This window comes from Photinus pyralis, unplaced genomic scaffold (assembly GCF_008802855.1).
Source record: "Photinus pyralis isolate 1611_PpyrPB1 unplaced genomic scaffold, Ppyr1.3 Ppyr1.4_LG1, whole genome shotgun sequence".
Classification (NCBI taxonomy): domain Eukaryota; kingdom Metazoa; phylum Arthropoda; class Insecta; order Coleoptera; family Lampyridae; genus Photinus; species Photinus pyralis.
In genome coordinates, this window is record NW_022170249.1 from 31319756 (window position 1) to 31338486 (window position 18731).

The window sequence follows — 18731 nt, forward strand, 5'->3', positions numbered from 1 at the left end:
TAATTATGTAAGTTTATCGAAAAAACTGTAGTCAATATTTGAATGAAGGTCCACAAATACCTGTTTCTTTTATTACATTTTTCTATACCCACATCTTCTGTAAATTACCTGGTTCTTTAGTAGACAAAATTAGCATGATTGGCTTTGTTCAAAAGCAGTTGGCACATCTTCCCTTTCATAGGCTGAGTCACCAAGGAGAAAATTGCTACGGAAACAGGTTAGTTTTAAAGGCTTTTCCGAAAAAAGAAAAGAAGAAGTTTCGTTTACACCCGTGTAGGGTAAATAAATAGCGCAACGCACGAATATGTTCAACGTGTTTTATTATCTCTCACAAAAATCGTAACAAAAGTAAAAATAATTGCTGACTAGCACATATACCACCCGGTAAAAAACGTGAACAGCCTTAAATTAAAAGGAGTGTTTTTTATGTAGGTACTTTTGCCACCTTTCGCAGTTAAGGGTACTTTATCAAGGCGACGCAAACGTTTTTACAGTTTTATAGCTACAATTTTTATTAAAAATTTATTATTAAAAATGGATTCTGTCTTTTAATCCTTAATGACTATATGTCTCAAGTTACGTCATGATTTTGAACATGTGTTTGACGTAGTTCGCATAAAAAATTAAAGGAGAGCAACATAAAAAAATTACTCAATAAGAAAAAAATTCCACGTAACTCGATACAGTTTTTTATTTGCTATTCATTGCTTCTTTTCATTTCAAAATATTTTAAAAAATAAATCCAAAATATTGCAAAAACTGTAGGGATTTTGACGATATTGGGTGTGTCTATTCCTGTGACTTGTAAACTAGAGGGAGGTGCATCTAAGTGAGTTCGGCCAATAGCAAACGAAAACTGAGGACAAAAAGATAGGTATTTATTAACGATCTCCTAGCGAGTTTATAATTTTGCGGTGTCACCATAACTCGATAACGAATGAGCCGATTACGATAAAATTTAGTAGATGGATTCTTTATCAAATTTGTAGATCTGAGTTCGTGAATTGGCAATGTAGCCCAAAAAATAAGGAAGGCCCTTTTGACATCTATGTGCGTTATGAACCGAATGGCATGAAATTCAATATGCGTATAGCTTTAGTCATATAAAACGGAATTCCAAAAATTGAGCCTAATCGATCAGCATTCACTGTGCCCTTTTCGCATCTCGACCATTTATAAACCGAATTGCACTCTTTTATTTATGAGGTATTTAAATGAAATTTGATACATAACCACTTGGAATAAAAGCAAATATAAAGCTAGTTTCAAAATTTGATTTTGCGCATGCGCAGTGTCAACTTTCTTATTTATGGAGGGATTTAAATGAAATTTGACACATAGCTACTTGGAATCCAACTTTCTTATTTATGGAATTAAATGAAATTTAACATAACTTAAATAAAAGCAAAACTAACATCAAAATTTGGTTTAATGCAGTGACTTTTGCACATGCTATAGCCATACCCCAGGAGCTCGTTGTTTATATTTGTTTAGTTTATTTATTTATTTATATTACGGGAGAGACTACAAAAAATACAATAGGTAATTTTGCTTAAATTGGTGTAAAAAAGCAAAATAAGAATAAATTTAGTAGGTAAGCAGTAATCTAGTATGATTTGTCTATATCATTTAGTAACAGCGATAGACAAACACCTATTAATGCAATCTGCGGATAAGAGTTTGCGAACCGCATCATTCTAATACTCGGGGATTGCTGTAAATACATTGTAACGTTTCATATGAGTAAACCTGAGAGTTTTACCAGGAACATCCGATTACCGTATACCTTGCGTAAATCAAATCAAAAAGTACGTATACACCCGTGTATCTCGTATCGGCTACTTTTGCTTTCGGCTTTTGTGTTAGATTGTGACTGGTATGCAAATGAGGCGCACTTCTAGAAAAGATGGAAGTTCATATCGAAAAAAAAAAGCTATAAGGCTCGTTGTAATTGGTAAGTGACAACTTTATCGAATGGATATGAACTACTATCACCTAAAAGTTAGCCACTAAAGATTGACTTCGCCCTTTTACAACACAGCACTGTCACTAAATTATTAAGAACCAATCCTCAGATTCTTATACTCGTACTTGTCCGTCCGTCCGTCTGTGTGCGCTATAACTCTTTTGAAAGTGGCCGATTGTATTGAAATTGGCGTACAGGTACTTTGGACATTAAGGAAGGACGCTACTGATTTTCAGAAAGCAGGCTCAACTGGAACAAAAGTTATAGGACTTCGAGTGAATCGGCAACAGGAAAAACTGTGCGCTCAAGACGAGGCTCAAAATAATAGAAATCAACATATTTCGTTCCCTAGGTCATGTATCGAGTTCGGACTTTCGCTAGATTAAACAAAGCTCTTTAAATTTTTGCCGCATGTTTAATAATCACCCTGTATAGACCATAGCCAGCTATCAATTAGCGCAAACCTAAAGTTTAGTGGCCCATCAGGGGTCGAGATCTCGGTCGATTTATAAAACGCATTTTCACATAAAACACATTCATAAATTATTGACTTGAATGGGAATGGCTTTCAGCTTTCAGACGAAGCGATCCAGAAATAAACACGATAGTGCGAATCTCACGCGGAAAATCCGAAGGTTCTACGATATTCCGTCGCCAAGATCTCGATCGATTTATATGCGAAGAGGTGGGATGCCTGCGGAGTGCGGCTGCATAATACTCCCAACGCCGGCAACAAAACGGACCGCCGACAATTTAAGTTACAAGAAAACGTATAAACCACCTTAAGGATGCTACACCACTGGCCGATTTCATTATGTGGCAGGTGGTAACGTTTGGTGACTATGGTCGAGATATGAATTATGCATAACTTAACGTTTTCCTAGGAGTAAATTGGATCAAGGATCAAACGTCATTGTTTGAAAAGTGATCCAAATGACAAGCTTGACATTCCACTATACGACTACACGACAAGGAAGCCTTCCTCCAGGCCAGCGGAACGGAAGTTAACGCGAAAAAGTGCACTTTAATTAGCACAGTGCGTGTGCCTGGCGCCACCGTCCCCAGGTCCAATCTCGTATTCAATATTGCCAGCTGATACCATCTATAAGTACCTTAAAGATTTTCATGTACTTAGGTCACCGGTACTCCGCGTCGGCGACCTTTAAACCTAATTCGTTCAATTTGTCATCGTGAATCAGCAACTTAGAGACGGCACCGCTGAGGCCCCATCAAAAGTACGGGGTTCTGCGACCGTACTTGGTCCCAAGGATGCTTTATGGCTTGCAGAATCCTAGAACAACTGCGGCGCTCCTTACTGAAGCGGACCGCATGATCCGGAAGGCGACGAAGAGGATCCTCCATCTGAGTTCCAAGACTGGGAACCAGTTTCCGCATGTCGGGCATGCGGGATGCCTTAACGATCCTCTGACGACTGCTCTTTTAGAAAACTCGGGTCCTGCAAAAGAATTTATGGAGAAGCCCGAACACTAGGAAGTAGCGCCAGGCCGTTTAATGAAGGACTAGAGAAGGCGGCGCGCGACGCCGCATCACGATATTGGACCCAATTGCCGAATTGCCCCTTAGAGGATAGAGCGGGAGGGACTTCGTTCGTGCCATAGGTGCCACGTGACTCACTTGGAGCTCATCAAAAGGCACGGCGAAGTAGTGAAGAAGGAGAAATGGATTGGTGGTGGAGGTGGAGACGTGCGTTTTACCACGCCGACCGACAGCTATATAAACCCGATCCAGCCATCCACCTTCCAGGAAAGGAGCTTGTCATGACGTCCAAGTGTACTGGGAGGGCTCGGTCTGGGCCCAATCGTGCGCACCTGATTGGTACCGTGAATTTTTTGCTCGCACTGTGAACTTTTAAATTTAAATGGCTCGCCTGAGGACCTAATATGGGGATGTACCCATTTCCAGACGAGTTCAGGTAGATAAATTGGCAACAGGGCTGACTTGTTTGCATCATTGAAAGCTCAGAGAAGGAAAGAGCATAGTCCACTATTGACATTATACTTGAAAAACAAGAAATGTCAACTTTTGTAAACAAATTAACGGTATGCAACCAAAATTACAGCAATACGCAAAAATTCATAAGCGTTATACTTCTTCCTAAATTACTTATTCCATGACTACATTAACTCGTGATGCACCGTGGCAGCACAGCATCTCAGTGGCTGAGACCGCAAGCAAACTTGAGACGTAAGGATGTAATTCACGAACGTATTAAGTAAGCTGTGGATCACCATGAAGAGCACGCTAAAAATGTGTACTCTGCTAATGTTTGAATTAAAACAACACCTACACTATGTCTACAAGATCACAAAGGCCCTTCTTTAACTAATTAAATTTCAAGGGGATTTAGTGGTGTGCTACAATGCTGAAATGTAATACTTTACATAATGGTTATGAACAAAAGGTGCCTTCAGAGGAGAAGAAAATGAGTGATTTCATAAAACGGTGCAGCATTCGTGTCAATCATTCTCGTTACGTTTTCTATCAATGTGTTCAGTTTCTCTATGGTGATTTCGCAAACTATAACCGTAAGAGGGTCTTAATTCAGTGAAAGGTGCTCACGAATTTCTAAGACTAAGTGCGCGTTCACAACGGCGCACCGCACATCGCACTGCACTTAGCATCGCACATAGCATGGATATGTTCACGTTGGGGCACTGCAAAGAAGTTTGGAGCATCGCCTCGATAGTTTTGCTCGAAACGTCTCGCGTGCATCATGGCGAATTATTCCGAATCTTCTTCAGATGAAGAATTAATTCTTCTGAATAATCCATTGCACTTGTGGTACATTGAAAATGTGAGAAAGGATACTGTTCATCCCATAAAGCTATTATGATGATGTTTATGACGCTTATTCCATATACCCTCTCTTGAGAATATTAAAGTTATTAACTTTTCCTTGTCCATCATATTCGTGCAACCCATACGATGCTATGCAAAATACTAAGCTCATTTAACATAGCATGGTACCATCGCCTCCAACATTGGGCGTGCGATGTGCGATGCTATGTGCGATGCTTCGTTATGAACATGTGCATTTAAATGTATGCTTTTATTCGCCTCGACCGGTCGATGCTATGTACGATGCTAAGTGCAGTGCGATGTGCGGTGCGCCGTTGTGAACGCGCACTAAGAGTATGGTAAAAAAAAACTGTAAACCTTTGAATATAAAATTCAAAGTGTAAACTCACCCACGTAGGGGACTACTACTAGTCTTCTTCCATTATTAATCACAAATATTCTTTTTTATTTTGTCTGTTTGGGTTTCTACCCAATTAATGAGTACTCGACAACTCCTTTTTATTCTACGCCTTGTTCTTCAGTAACGAAGTTTTCTCCTCCGCGTTTTTAAGATGAGTATTTCAAATAATTTTTCTTAATCGTACTTTATATCCTTTATATCCACTATCCACTATATGAATGTCCTTTCATGACAACGGTGCTGGTCATTTATAAGCATTGCCGTACGTCGTGTTTGCCTTGCATTTCAATTACGGAGACTTCACTACTGACCTAAGTAAACATTTTTATAAAAATTACTTTATGGAGCCACCATATTATTTTACGAAACTTCGTGTAGGTATCTGCGACGCAAAGAAACCATTTCGTAACCCTGCATTTAAATTGCACTTGTCAATGGTTGTCACTGTACGACGCTTTAATTAGACAAATGACGAGTACAGATTAAACCAATTTTTACTTCAAGTCTCTTTCTGTTCCATAATTAATGTTCTCCCTTACCAACAACATAAGATCGACCAGTTTAGGTTAATTTAAAAAATGTCCGCTGCGAATATAAATGGTTTAAATTTCGTTAGTAAGAGTAGGTAATTCTTTCATTGTTATCCCATGTAATTTATTTTTTTTACGCTCGTGTAAAAAGCAGTAACATATGTTCGATTCTCATCATTCAAAAGTGAAATAAAACCTCCTATAGGTTTCATTAGCGTTCTCCCTTCACGATGCTCCTTAAAGTTCAGATGCGAAATCACAATCCCGAAATTGATCCTTAATTGCTTCACACTTTAATGATCGAGCTCGTATTTAATTATTACTTCCTCTTATCAACTTGTTAGACGAGGAGTTCGTCAATTAATTCCAAATTTGAAATCATTTAAAAATGTATTCAAATGTGCCTTTAATCTTTTGAAAGCAAAAATAAACATTAGGTGATTGCTTCCCATTCCCGAACAAATCATCTGATGGTAAATTTGTCTTAAATTTGTCGTAGCGAACATCTTTTAGTATATAGGGTGTGAATTGAAAAGATTCGCTATAGACAGATGCAGCAGGCAACAAGTGTACTCGTATTAAAATCAGATAGACCGGGAGATGGTGACACTTTTTGTGGTGTGATTTGCTACAAGTATGGCGACCATTCAAAGGTTTAATTAAGTACTCCTCAAAACGAAAATGGTGCTCTCTCTGGGAGTGGGGCCGTTATTGCGTGACGATTGTTTAAACATGTCGGAAAATTTAATGATTTTGGACAATTTGCTACACAAAATTCTTTGGATTTTCTGGTAGTCGGTGACAAAACAAATGACGGAAACAAAACGCCATACTTTTCCGGTGGGCCTTATAGCCCGCCATACTCATTTGAACGTGTCGATTGTTTTTTCTTTTTTTGGGTGATTTGTTACAAGCTAATTTTTTTATGAGCATCAAGCCTTCAATCAGTCATTCACGAAAATCAACCTGCCATACCGCAGCGACGGGCCCGCATAGCCGCCATACCGGCACAAAGATGTCATTTTTGTTAATCATTTTGAGCGATTTGCTACACCCTATACATTTTTCCACCAGTTATTTTTATAGTCAGAAATAGAAATTTCGATACGCCATACCTGTGGCATGGGCCAATTATGTATAATATTTTTCCAAAAATGTAAGAATTTTCGGAAAATTTGGGCGATTTGCTACAGTATGGCATCAATTTTTCGTGACAGTTTGAGGTGTAATAAAAGTAAATATCAAGTTTCAAACATGAACTCCGGGCCAATCTTGTTTGATCACTAGATGTTATGTCGCTTAATATTCTCCGCCCCCTCGAACTTCTTAGCAAAGAGTACCCACTCTTTGCTCTTAGTCAAGTTGTAGAGGTCCCGATCGGGGTCGTTGGTGTTCTGCATTGCATTCAATTGATCGCAGGTAGTAGGTAGCAGCTGCCGTCAAGTATCTGAACACCCAGTGTACATCAATTTTGATCAAATTTTAAGGGCAGTTGTATTTATTTCATATTAAGAAACCATGAAAATTTGAACATTATACAAATTAAAGTAACATTATATAATAATTACGAATAATAACAATAATAATAATAAACGTTTAAACAAATATAGCATACAAGCTCCATGGGTATGGCTATAGCATGTGCAAAACCAAATTTTGAACCTGTTGTTACAATGAAGATCAAATCGATTTGAGTAGTGACGAGGGCAATGGGAACGAAACAGAAGAACCGATGACGATGTTGAGAAATCCGATACCGATGACGAGTAATTGTTAAACGCGATTACGATATTATACCTTGTCGGGATAAGTTAATCAACTTAGAATCATTATTCTCTTGAATGGATTGTGTTACCAATTTTTAATAATAAAATCATTTTTCTGAAGTTCGCGAGAAGATCGTTTTCAAGGTTCCTTGCTTGTTCCAGTTATAGCACAAAGATGTTTTAGGAGAACAGATTTTCGAGTATGGCGCCATCTTTAGCCTTCATGACGGGTATGGCACATATATCATGGATCAAAGTGGAGCATGAACTTTCGAAAAATCCAAATGCCATACTGTAGCAAATCACCCAAAATTATTAACAAAAATGACATCTTTATGCCGGTATGGCGGCTATGCGGGCCCGAGGTATGGCAGATTGATTTTCGTGAATGACTGATTGAAGACTTGATGCTCATAAAAAAATGAGCTTGTAGCAAATCACCCAAAAAAAGAACAAACAATCGACACGTCCAAATGAGTATGGCGGGCTATAAGGCCCACCGGAAAAGTATGGCATTTCGTTTCCGTCATTTGTTTTGTTACCGACTACCAGAAAATTCAAAGAATGTTGTGTAGCAAATTGTCCAAAATCATTAAATTTTCCGACATGTTTAAACAATCGTCACGCAATAACGGCCCCACTCCCAGAGAGTTAGCACCATTTTCGTTTTGAGGAATACTTAATTAACCCTTTGAATGGTCGCCATACTTGTAGCAAATCACACCACAAAAAGTGTCACCATCTCCCGGTCTAAGACTAATGTTTGATGTTTGCATATAAACGATGGAAAGTTTTTAATTGGTAGTTTATAAAAAAGAAAACATGGATAGCGAACACGTTAAGAAATTTTTAATTGGCATAAAAATATCCGATATATTGGAATTTCAACCGTCGATAACAGATCCCGTTTCTTCGAATTTAGCGACCAAACCTTGAACATACGCATGGCTTGCATTTCTCCCGGGATGTCTCTCATTAAACGTTCTAGCTGTTCTAAAAGATGGTCGATTTTCGGAGCCATAAATGAATGTTATTTCCACACGTTCAGCTGTACTGTAATAAAAAAAAGAAAGCAACCAAGATTGCTTAATGAAGCAGCTGAGGTTGAAGTTCTGGGCCAATTTGCCCTAAATCCCTCAATTTCAACATTTAGTTTTTTTTTTAATTATTAAATTTTTGTTAAAATTGTCTTAATGAATATTGACTTTATTGGAACCACTGGAACGCATTTTTCAGAAGCTTTCCAACGATGTATCACAATTATGGGGTTGCCATTTTTGAAGAGGGGGGCTGGGGGGTTAAGGGGTGGGTTGTCACTCATAACGTAATTCTGGTTCCCCCTCGATACCCCTGAAACGGTTTTGCGCGATTTTCAATATCTTCTTTAGTTTAGACTTTAGAGAATATGGCCGACTGCAAGATTTAAAATTGACACCCTGTAATAGCAAACGCCCTCCGCTTTCCCGAAGGTTTTCGAGTCACATCCGCCTTCGTTCTTTATTGCTGATGACTAATCTTTCATGGCGCATCGATGTGAAATGTTCGTGATGGTATTGGAACAGATACAACAAAATAAAAAACACATTCCTATTTCCACTATTTCAGCTCTACAAGCTAGCGTTGCGAGATATTCAATACAACGTTTTATATGGGAGGAATCATCAATTTTATTTTTTTATATGACCCGTAAAAAAGTACATACTGTATTGCAAATACGACGATGTACGGCACACAAAAAAAGACAAAACTTGAAAACTGTTGATTTCAACAGGATGGTGCACCCCCTCACAACGACTGGCCTACAGTCTTTTGTTTTTGAGTTATGGGCAAAAATTGCAGTTTTCAACTTTTAAATAAAAGCCTAATGTACTCTTTTTTTTATTAATGTATCAGAAATGTGTTTTGTACCAGCTTCTTTGTAATGATAATCTGCCGTTTTCAAAATAAGTAAACGGGGCCAGGTGAAACAGTTATCGGACTCAACCTCATTTTTTAAATGGATTCAATTCAAACAGATTAAACAGAAATTTACATAATTCTTGTGTATTATTTTGAATCTTTTTTAATCGCATCCCTGTTGTGCTATAATAGTATTTAATATGCTGTCTGTTTAGATTAAAATATACAGGGTGTTTCATTAAAAAAAATTAGTTTGGATACTATAACTTTTTTACTTGACCCCGTATACTTATTTTAAAAACAGTAGATTATGCAACAATCATTTGTAAAACACATTTCCAATAACTTAATAAACACAGAAATTATGTCACCCAATATTGACGACCAAATTTGGCCACCCCGTACAGAGAAAATAATTCATACCTACACAAACGTGAAATTGTTTAATTCTAAAATTCCGAATACCAAGCAGGTTTCTTCACATTTGATCATTTATAAGCGTGCTATATTGCGTCATGTTAAGCAATATTAAGCAATTTTCTAGAACGAGCACAGTGTGCTCACCTTTGACATATCTTCTACCTGCTGATAACGAGCGGTCATTTTCTGGAATTTTCTGGTGTAAAGTGGTTTTATGGTTCAGTAATTAGTTTGCCGATCATTAATTATTTAAGGAATTTTAATTGTATAGTGAGTAAGATTTGTGTGTAACGTTATAAGTAATAACTATAAGTTATACTTTTGATTCTTTGGGGGAGTATTCTGAATATCTGTGGGTTGTGCTATCTCATCGCCGAGAGAATTTTTATCTTTGCCATTTATTTTAATAAACCAGTATTTCTTTTGGTACCTAAATTGATTTGTACTGTTTTTACTCAATTTCATACGGGGAGAGTTAAGATAGAAATTGGGTGGCGCTCAATTATTGGTAAGTACAACGAAGGACAAAGATCAAATGCCCAGAGCGAACTACCGCCGTGATAGCTTGTATTTTCTTGTTCAACCCTGAGCTAGTTGACCGTTTGTGTGCCGGGTTTGAGGACACGGAACGCTAACTCTACCAACTGTTATAGCGGGCATATACTCTTAGAGTTAAATAACAATAAAGCTGATTATAATGTAATATGAGTTAATGATCTAGTGCCTGTACCTAAATTACTTAAACACAGAGCGCGCCAGGACAGGGGCGCACAACGGCATGTCGGCGATCTGGCATATCGGATTTCTAAGCAGATTTGGAACATATTGAAACATTGATGCAGTTCGGCACTGAATAATGTAATGCAATACAATTACTAGTTAGGTTAGTTAGGTATAAGAAGTACCTACCTGATTTCGGTAGAAATGTATAGAAATCGGTAGAATTCCCGAAAAATCGCTACACCAAAAATTATCTCAAAATTCGCTGTCGCATACCATTCTGTCGATATTCGATTTTCTCTTAAAAATGTCGTAACTGAAAAGTATTTCTACAAAAAACTAGAAAAAATGCAAATCTACGTTTCATTGAATTCCCATGAAAACTGAGGGTAAAAATGCTTCAAGATTTGGCAACTTAAGAGATATCCTTTCCATTTTGAAGTTTGTAGTGATTTTCGAAGATTCTATAGAACGGCGAAACGCGAAACGTAGCGGTCAGATTTTATTCATTAACAGTCTACGTCTTACACATGAATTACTTTTGATTGCAGGTAACCAGTCGGCAATTGTTTCTAGAATTTTACTACTGATAACAGATGTTTCTGTCACAGTGTTTCCCTCAATATGAGTCTAGAACCTTACTGTAGTATTGTAAAATGCTGTTTTAATAGTAAATTTAATAAACCCGAGGTAGCATTGTTTCAAGTGCGAAACGAACGAGCAAAAAAAATTAATTTTATTAAGTTTGTCTTTGAAATTGGTGTTGTAATTAGAACAATGAATGAAATTAATTAGAAGGTATGAACCGCTAGAAAAATACTTCTAACAAAACGTACATATGGGCTGCTCGAAAAGTTTCTGGAATCTAGTACTACTTGTAAGGGCGTGGGCATTCTATCTTAAATCAATTTGTAACTTAAATTCAAAATTTCCGCCTCTTTGACAGTATCCCTCTGGTTTTATAGGTCAACTAACCCCAAATTTTTAGTCGTTTTTGGTCATGACTTCCTACCCCATAATCTTTGTGAAATTTTAGCTACGTGTAAGCTCCAGACAACAAATTGAGCAATCCATACAATAAATACGTAAACGTAAAAATGTACTGAATATGATATGAATCGATAAAATCGTTTTTACATAACTGAAATGTTGTAGTTTCCTTTATTGAAGCAGTATCATATGCGCGCACCAGTTTACAATCTCCGGATCGAAATTGAATTCGAAAGGTGCATTTTTTCTCTCGTTTCAATTTTAGATACCTACAATGTAAGCGAACTTCATCGTTCCCGATAGGACCAAAATTAATATGTCTAATATTTATTCACCAAATATACATCCGCGTTGGGGTTTGTGTATATTCTGTATCTGTAAAGGTACATTGTACAGCAGTATATAAATAATCCCTCTGAAATTTCCATCTGTATCTGTCCTTTCGCCGCCTGCACACGTATTTAGTGTGTAAGTTGTGCACAAAGCAATCTTCTCTTTGTTGTTTAGAACAGATAACGCATGCTAATGGAATAAATTAATAATATGATATTGTTCGCGGTGCACGTTTTGGTCTCTACTAAAATCAATTCGCCAAGAACGTGCAGCACACGTGAGTAAGTGAACAGAATTTCATTTAATGAAATTGATTTTTACGTTTCACAAATGGCGGTAATTGAGTAAAGACTGTGGGGGAGGATATAAGTAATTAGGACGTTTTGTTTGAACAACACACTCGCGTATGTATTCTTGCCTAACGTTCGGGGGTGAAATTCATTGTACGATTTAGAATTGACGCCAAATATTCAAATTAGTACCTTTGTTGGATAAAAATAATATGAAAATACTTACCCTCTGTCATGTTCAGTATTGGACCAGTATTTTAATGAACCGATTAGGAACCCTGAAAATAATAATTGTATTAGTTGCGATATTTCATTTTTTATAAAACATCTAATTATCAGTCACGTGGTTGTAGGATACGAACATACCTTCTTCTTATGCGGTATGTCGAACACTAAGTTCTGTCAGATTTGATCATTGTCGCCTTATCCAATGACTAGTTTTAGATGTTGCATTGCGAGGGTAGTTATTCACAGGAGGGAAATAAATCAGAGCAGGCGGGCGAAAGAGTAATTTGCCGTGTTTCGCGGAAGAAATTCGTTTTTGCGGAACCCACGAAAGTAGAGCGCTTATGACTTGACATTTCTGTCCGTCTGTCAGTCGTTCCGTACTATAGCTCAGTCCCTTGACCTCGCATCGACTATCAAAAATGTTCTTTGGGATCCATCACGCCCTAAATCGGTTAAAATTGTTATTTATATTCACCAATTTTGTTGGATAAAAGATCAAACTCGATTGCTCGATGACCAAGAAATGGTACATGTGAATTTTTAGTGATCAAAATCTATTTATCCAAAGGATATCAAAATCGTTATTTATGTACAGATTTTGTTGGGAAGAAGAACTCGTATCGACTTCTGGTTTTCGCTATATGAAACCTTATGCGTTCCAGATGTGCAACTATAAAAAATTCATTTTAGCGTCCATCACTTTATTGCCCAATATCGATCTAAATCCTTATTTATGCAACAATTTTGTTAGGATTGATCGATGCCCAACAAATGATACTTGTATATCTCCATCTGTCTATATGAGTAGGTTGCGCTGGAAATATCCACGTACTTAGTAGTACTGTCTTTACTTCACTTGTTCTTACAAAACACAGGTCACATAATTTGGTAGCATAACGCTTAATTGATTTAATAAATAAAAATAATAAGCACATTTTGAAAGCTTTTCATCTTACACCTAAGAACACGTGTGCCAAATTTTGTTATCTATTTTCGGTTTAGTGATTTGGCAGGAAATAAGTTCACAAACAGGCGGACTGATGATAATTGAAATCGAGTTCCTAGGGATCCAAAACGCAGATTTGTGTGTTGGAGATCATGTGTAGCTCCCTCTTATGCCTGCCCTGTTATAAAAAATAAAATGACACCCTCAAGACGTCATAACCCTCAAGTGCACGACAAATAGGTGAAAGGTCCCACGAGCTCATCGACGCAGAACCTGGATTAAAAAGTTCAATTGACTGCTACTTTTAATCTCAAATTTTAGTGCTAGAGGTACCTTAGATATGAATCATATGTAAATATAAAATTTTAGTGTAACATTAAAATCAGATTAATTAAAAAAGTTGGCAATATACGGTTGACAGTAACATCACGTTTTTAAGTGGTGTAAGTTTATAATAATATCTAACATAAATATGTCGTTTTGAGTAGTCTTGGTGGTAATTACGAGGTCTTAAATAAAATTAAAAACTCTAAATTAGCATTTAACTTAATTAAGTAAGAATTTTATGACACTCGAATTGTAGGTTATTTGTTTTTTAATATTAGATCTTTTGTTGAAACATGATAGAAATCTTGACATAGGAATTTTCTTTCTGTCTTGCCCCAGTGTATTTGCATACGAGTAGAAATCTCGAATGTATGGCACTGTTTAGCTGTTAGCGTGTGAAACATAGCAGTATGGACCATTTAATTTGTTAACACACCGCAGGCAAGTTTCTAAAATGTTTCAAGTAAAGTACTAATACAGTGACGAAAATCTTTTAATGTCTCTTAAAAGAGATTAAAATTGTAATATTCTTGATTACAGTGACATAAAGTACACCAATTTTATAATAGCTGCGTAAGGTGTGTAAGAAGTAACAATAATGTGGTCTTTTACACAGTATACTTCACTTCCTACGGCAAATCTCTTACGAAGGTTTCTGAAAAATTTGCTCATTTACGTAGAGTTTACCTACTTCTTTCAAACTTTGAACTTTCTCAAACTTAATTTTATATTCGGTACGTTAAATTCGTGCACCCATTGTCTCCGTAGTTTGTTTTCCCTCCTGTGCCATTTCGATTCTCAAACTATGTACTGGTGCTTCTAGTGATTTACTGTGCGCTTTCAACTCCTCTAATATGTACTTTTTAGTTCTGTGATAATTGTATTCCATTTATAAAATACTTGTTAATCTTTGTATTGTATATTTTGGGTTCGTGGTACCTCAATTGTACATACACTGTAATAATTGTATTTTCTTGATTCAATTTATTTATTTGGAACAGAGTCGAATCTCTAAAGACAATCTAATTGAAAAATAATAAATATATAACTAAGTAACACTGCTAAGCAACCAAAACAACCGACATATATAACAATACTCCAAATTACTACTTTAGTAAATTCGAACAATGAAAGAGGATTTTTAATTTTTTTCGCAATTCGTTTACAATAGTTATTTGTGTAACCAGTTGGGAAAAGCAGTTCCGCAAAAGAAAGCGAGTTACGAATAGTAGTGTTTCCCAACGTATTTGTGAAATACTTTACTTTAGTGTTTACGGTCTTCTCTGTATCCTTTTAAGGGGCGGCAGTACAGCTCAAAAGGAGTCGACAAACCCCAAAACACCTTAGTAAAAGTTATTTAATAAGCGAGATAATATTTTTGTTTTATTTTTTACATTAAACGATTAATCTGTGTACAAATCTAGCAATCTACTACTTAATCAGCTTTGTCCACTTAAATTAATTAAGGTGTTTTGGGGTTTGTCGACTCCTTTTGAGCTGTACTGCCGCCCCTTAAAAGGATACAGAGAAGACCGTAAACACCCTGTATAGATACAAATGGTTACAACACGTTTGCTAGTTGCAATTTCTTGAAATTTACATTAGCGATTGATTGCTAAGAACGGTTGCTCTCTTAAAATCCTTGAAATTTGTAGACGCCGGGGAAAATTGTGAAAATAGCGAAACTTTAGTGGTTGTTTTCAACGTTCTTAATGATCAGGAAATTTTCTTTACTGGTTGCCTTAACTAGCACATAATTTAATGATTGTAGTTATAATTATCACAAATAACCCTTTTTACAAAAAGGGTTCTGTTCATCACCGTATACTTAAATTATTAGTAATGCGAGAATGTTCCTTGACAAAGACGATGCGTAGATTTGTAGTCTGTCACCCAGAAATTGTCACTTGATACGCAATAACGATAGAATGTGGGTTTTGATGTGAATTAAATGTCTTACGTTACGCTAATTTCCTGATTACGACTCGAATTTAATCGTTACGCACTTTTAAAAAGCAAAGGCGAAGCTTTTATTCAGGTATCGAAACGCAATATTTCTTGCACTTCCACCAATTAAGATCTGACTTTCTTTACATTTTGGAGATTACGATTTCCGGTCAAAATGATTTAACTCTTTGGCCACCTCTGATACCAGGTCAATAATCTAGTCACCTCAACGAAATTAGACACATTTCTATGTATTTGGGTGGGAGTAGCACCCTGCAGATTGAGCAGGAGCGCGGAAACGAATAAGTGCAAGAAGTGCTGGGAGATTCAGGAAGATGGCCGCAGATGCAGAGAAGGTGCGCCCAGGGAGAAGCGGTGCGGTGCTTCAACTGCAGAGAAGTAAGCTTCGAAATAAATCCCGCCGACGTACACCCCGGCACGGTTTTCGCGGCGACGACCCATCCCGGCGGTCATTACTATCCCGGCGTTGGTCATCCCGGCGATTTATACCCGGCCACAACCTATTCCGGCGACTATTACTTTCTCGGCAATGCACACCTAACGACGTCTGTCCAACCTGATTTTCATTTTGTTTTTTTTTGGACATAAACAATGAAACACTGTAGAAGTGGTTGTCAAATTAGGTACCGAAAGTGGTTGTTATGGTTGAAATATGCAAGGAAGCTCAAATAAGCCGTCTTTCAGAATTTCCAACGATGCAAAGAACGCATTCTTTGAAAATTGCGTTTTACCGTTTACCTACGCAGGTAGATACCAGAAAATTTGACCTGCCTGTAAATGGGATAATTTCAATTTGATACTATAGTCCCTATTCAAATTGTATTATATTATCTAGAAAGGAAAAATCACATTGTATACAATAACAAATAAGAAAACTTCATTCCGGTGAATTGTTTCAATATAATAAACATGAATTTACTTCATATGTTTACCTCTTCTTAAATGTTTTCCATCCTCCCGATCGCCAGCGCAAGCCTAGCAATCCAAATCACTAATTGGAAGGTGGAAGAAGAGGTGTTCCTCAGCGACCACCATTATATTATCTGGACCATAGACGGCAGGACACAACTTCTGAAACTAAAAGCTCTAAACAACCAACAGGAGGCCACATGTTCGCTGCGTGAGCACGAGTGAGAGATAAGGGAAGACCAAGTCAGGGTCAGTACAGATTCCAGAAATTATCCAGGCTGCAAAAAATGTCAAAACGAAAAGCGTCGGGCCCAAATCAGCGCGGTCATTTAGGGAAGTTATTTGAGAGGATTATTACGTCGAGACTAGAGGAAGAGGTTAAGTTGTTCCCGGAGCAATAGGGTTTTCGCAAAGGTAAGGGAACAAGGGACGCGCTTCGACGCATCCACTCCCTAGCGGAGAGGGCAATGGCGGGTTCGGTGCTGGGGCGGGCGGGACCACTTACCGTGCCGAAAGAGGTGTACATAATTGGATACGCGGACGAACTAACGATAGGTGCTACCGATCGAATCCTCGAAAAAGCAATATTAAATACGAATGAAGAAGAATGGCAACGAGAATGGGAAACAAGACAGTTATGGACCAAAAGCTCATTCAAGAAGTGAGGACATGGGCAAAACGTAGACATGGGGAGCTATCGTATGAACTCACTCATTTCCTACCAGGTCACGCGGAAGTCAGGACCTATCTGTACAGGATCAATTGATGTTACAAAGCCCAGACAAAGGGAAGACTATTCAAAAATATATACAAAAGGAAACAGAGATGCAGAGAAAAAGAAGAAAAGGCAACCTAAACTGCGGAGCCGATTTAAAGGTAAAAATAGAAAGGAAGTAAGACTCACGCATCACGTAGATGAATACAAGATGTGATCCCTGGGTATTGTTCTCTCGAAAGAATGTCTAAAAGGCCACTTGAGCCGTCCGAGGACGGCCCCCGCCTGAAAAAGTGTCACTCAACGACAAAAAACGGGAATCCCTCTAAAGGACCGTACTGGTTGCTTCAAAATTCAAAGCGCGATTCCTTAGAAGTTCTCCAAAACCAATCCCCCTCGCAATTACTGAGTAAAATTATTGACGCCCCCAATGGCGGATTGTCACTCAAAATGGCGGGGTCTAAACCTTCCTTCGTTAATTCCTTTTCTATTACCAATCCTAATCGCCTGTTAAAGACCCCACTCACTTGAAAACGTGCACGTCCAGCACGTTCTACAGTACGAGTTTTTCTTATCATGGGTGAAGAAATACATCTATACACTATATCTTCCATTAAAAAAGATGTAACTTGATCTTGATGTATACCTATCCTCGAAATCTAAACCACAAAAGCAAAAGTCCATACAAAATGAATATGTAGATGTGACACTAATTTCGTTAACCGCTAGTCCAACCGTTATTACTATCCCGATAAGTAATTAACGCACTAAATGCAGCATTAACTTTTTTTACTTCACGTCGTCGATTGAATATAAATAATTCTCTCAAACAAACTGTGCAACGCGTTGACGTGCAGAATAAGAATGGACAAAGTAAGGTACCGCAACGGTTAAGCGATTCTAGCTCGTATCGCTTACTTTAAAGAATGCTAATTGAAGTGAATTTCGCGCTTGCGTGGCATGGCATCAAGTAGGCATAAACAACATTGCTGTAAACAAAAACTGGATTCAAGCGAAATTCAGTTCAATTAATATTATTTGACGTAAGCAATACGATCTAGAATCGATTAACCGTTTCGGAACCGCACTTTGTTCATTCTTATTCTGCACATCAACAATAGCGCGTTGCAGTTTGTTTGAGAGAATTGTTTATGTTTAAATCGACGTCGTGAGGTAGAAAATGTTAACGCTGACGCTGCATTTAGTGGGGAATTACATATCGGAACGGTAATGACAAATGGACTATATATATCATCCAAATAAATGTTTTACAACACGACGAATAGCACTTAATTACTCAATGGTACAGAGTACAACAGAAGAAAATTGATCTGGTATCTTTCAGTATTGGATTTTTTTTACTGCTTTGTCCATTAATCTGTCTAATGGAATTCGGCCTGAACGTGTAAACCAAATTGTTACAAGTAGTTAAGAAGATCCGAAGCTATTAACGCTTAACAATGTGTCTCATTAATTACGAACTTTGTAGTGTAAGTGAATCCAT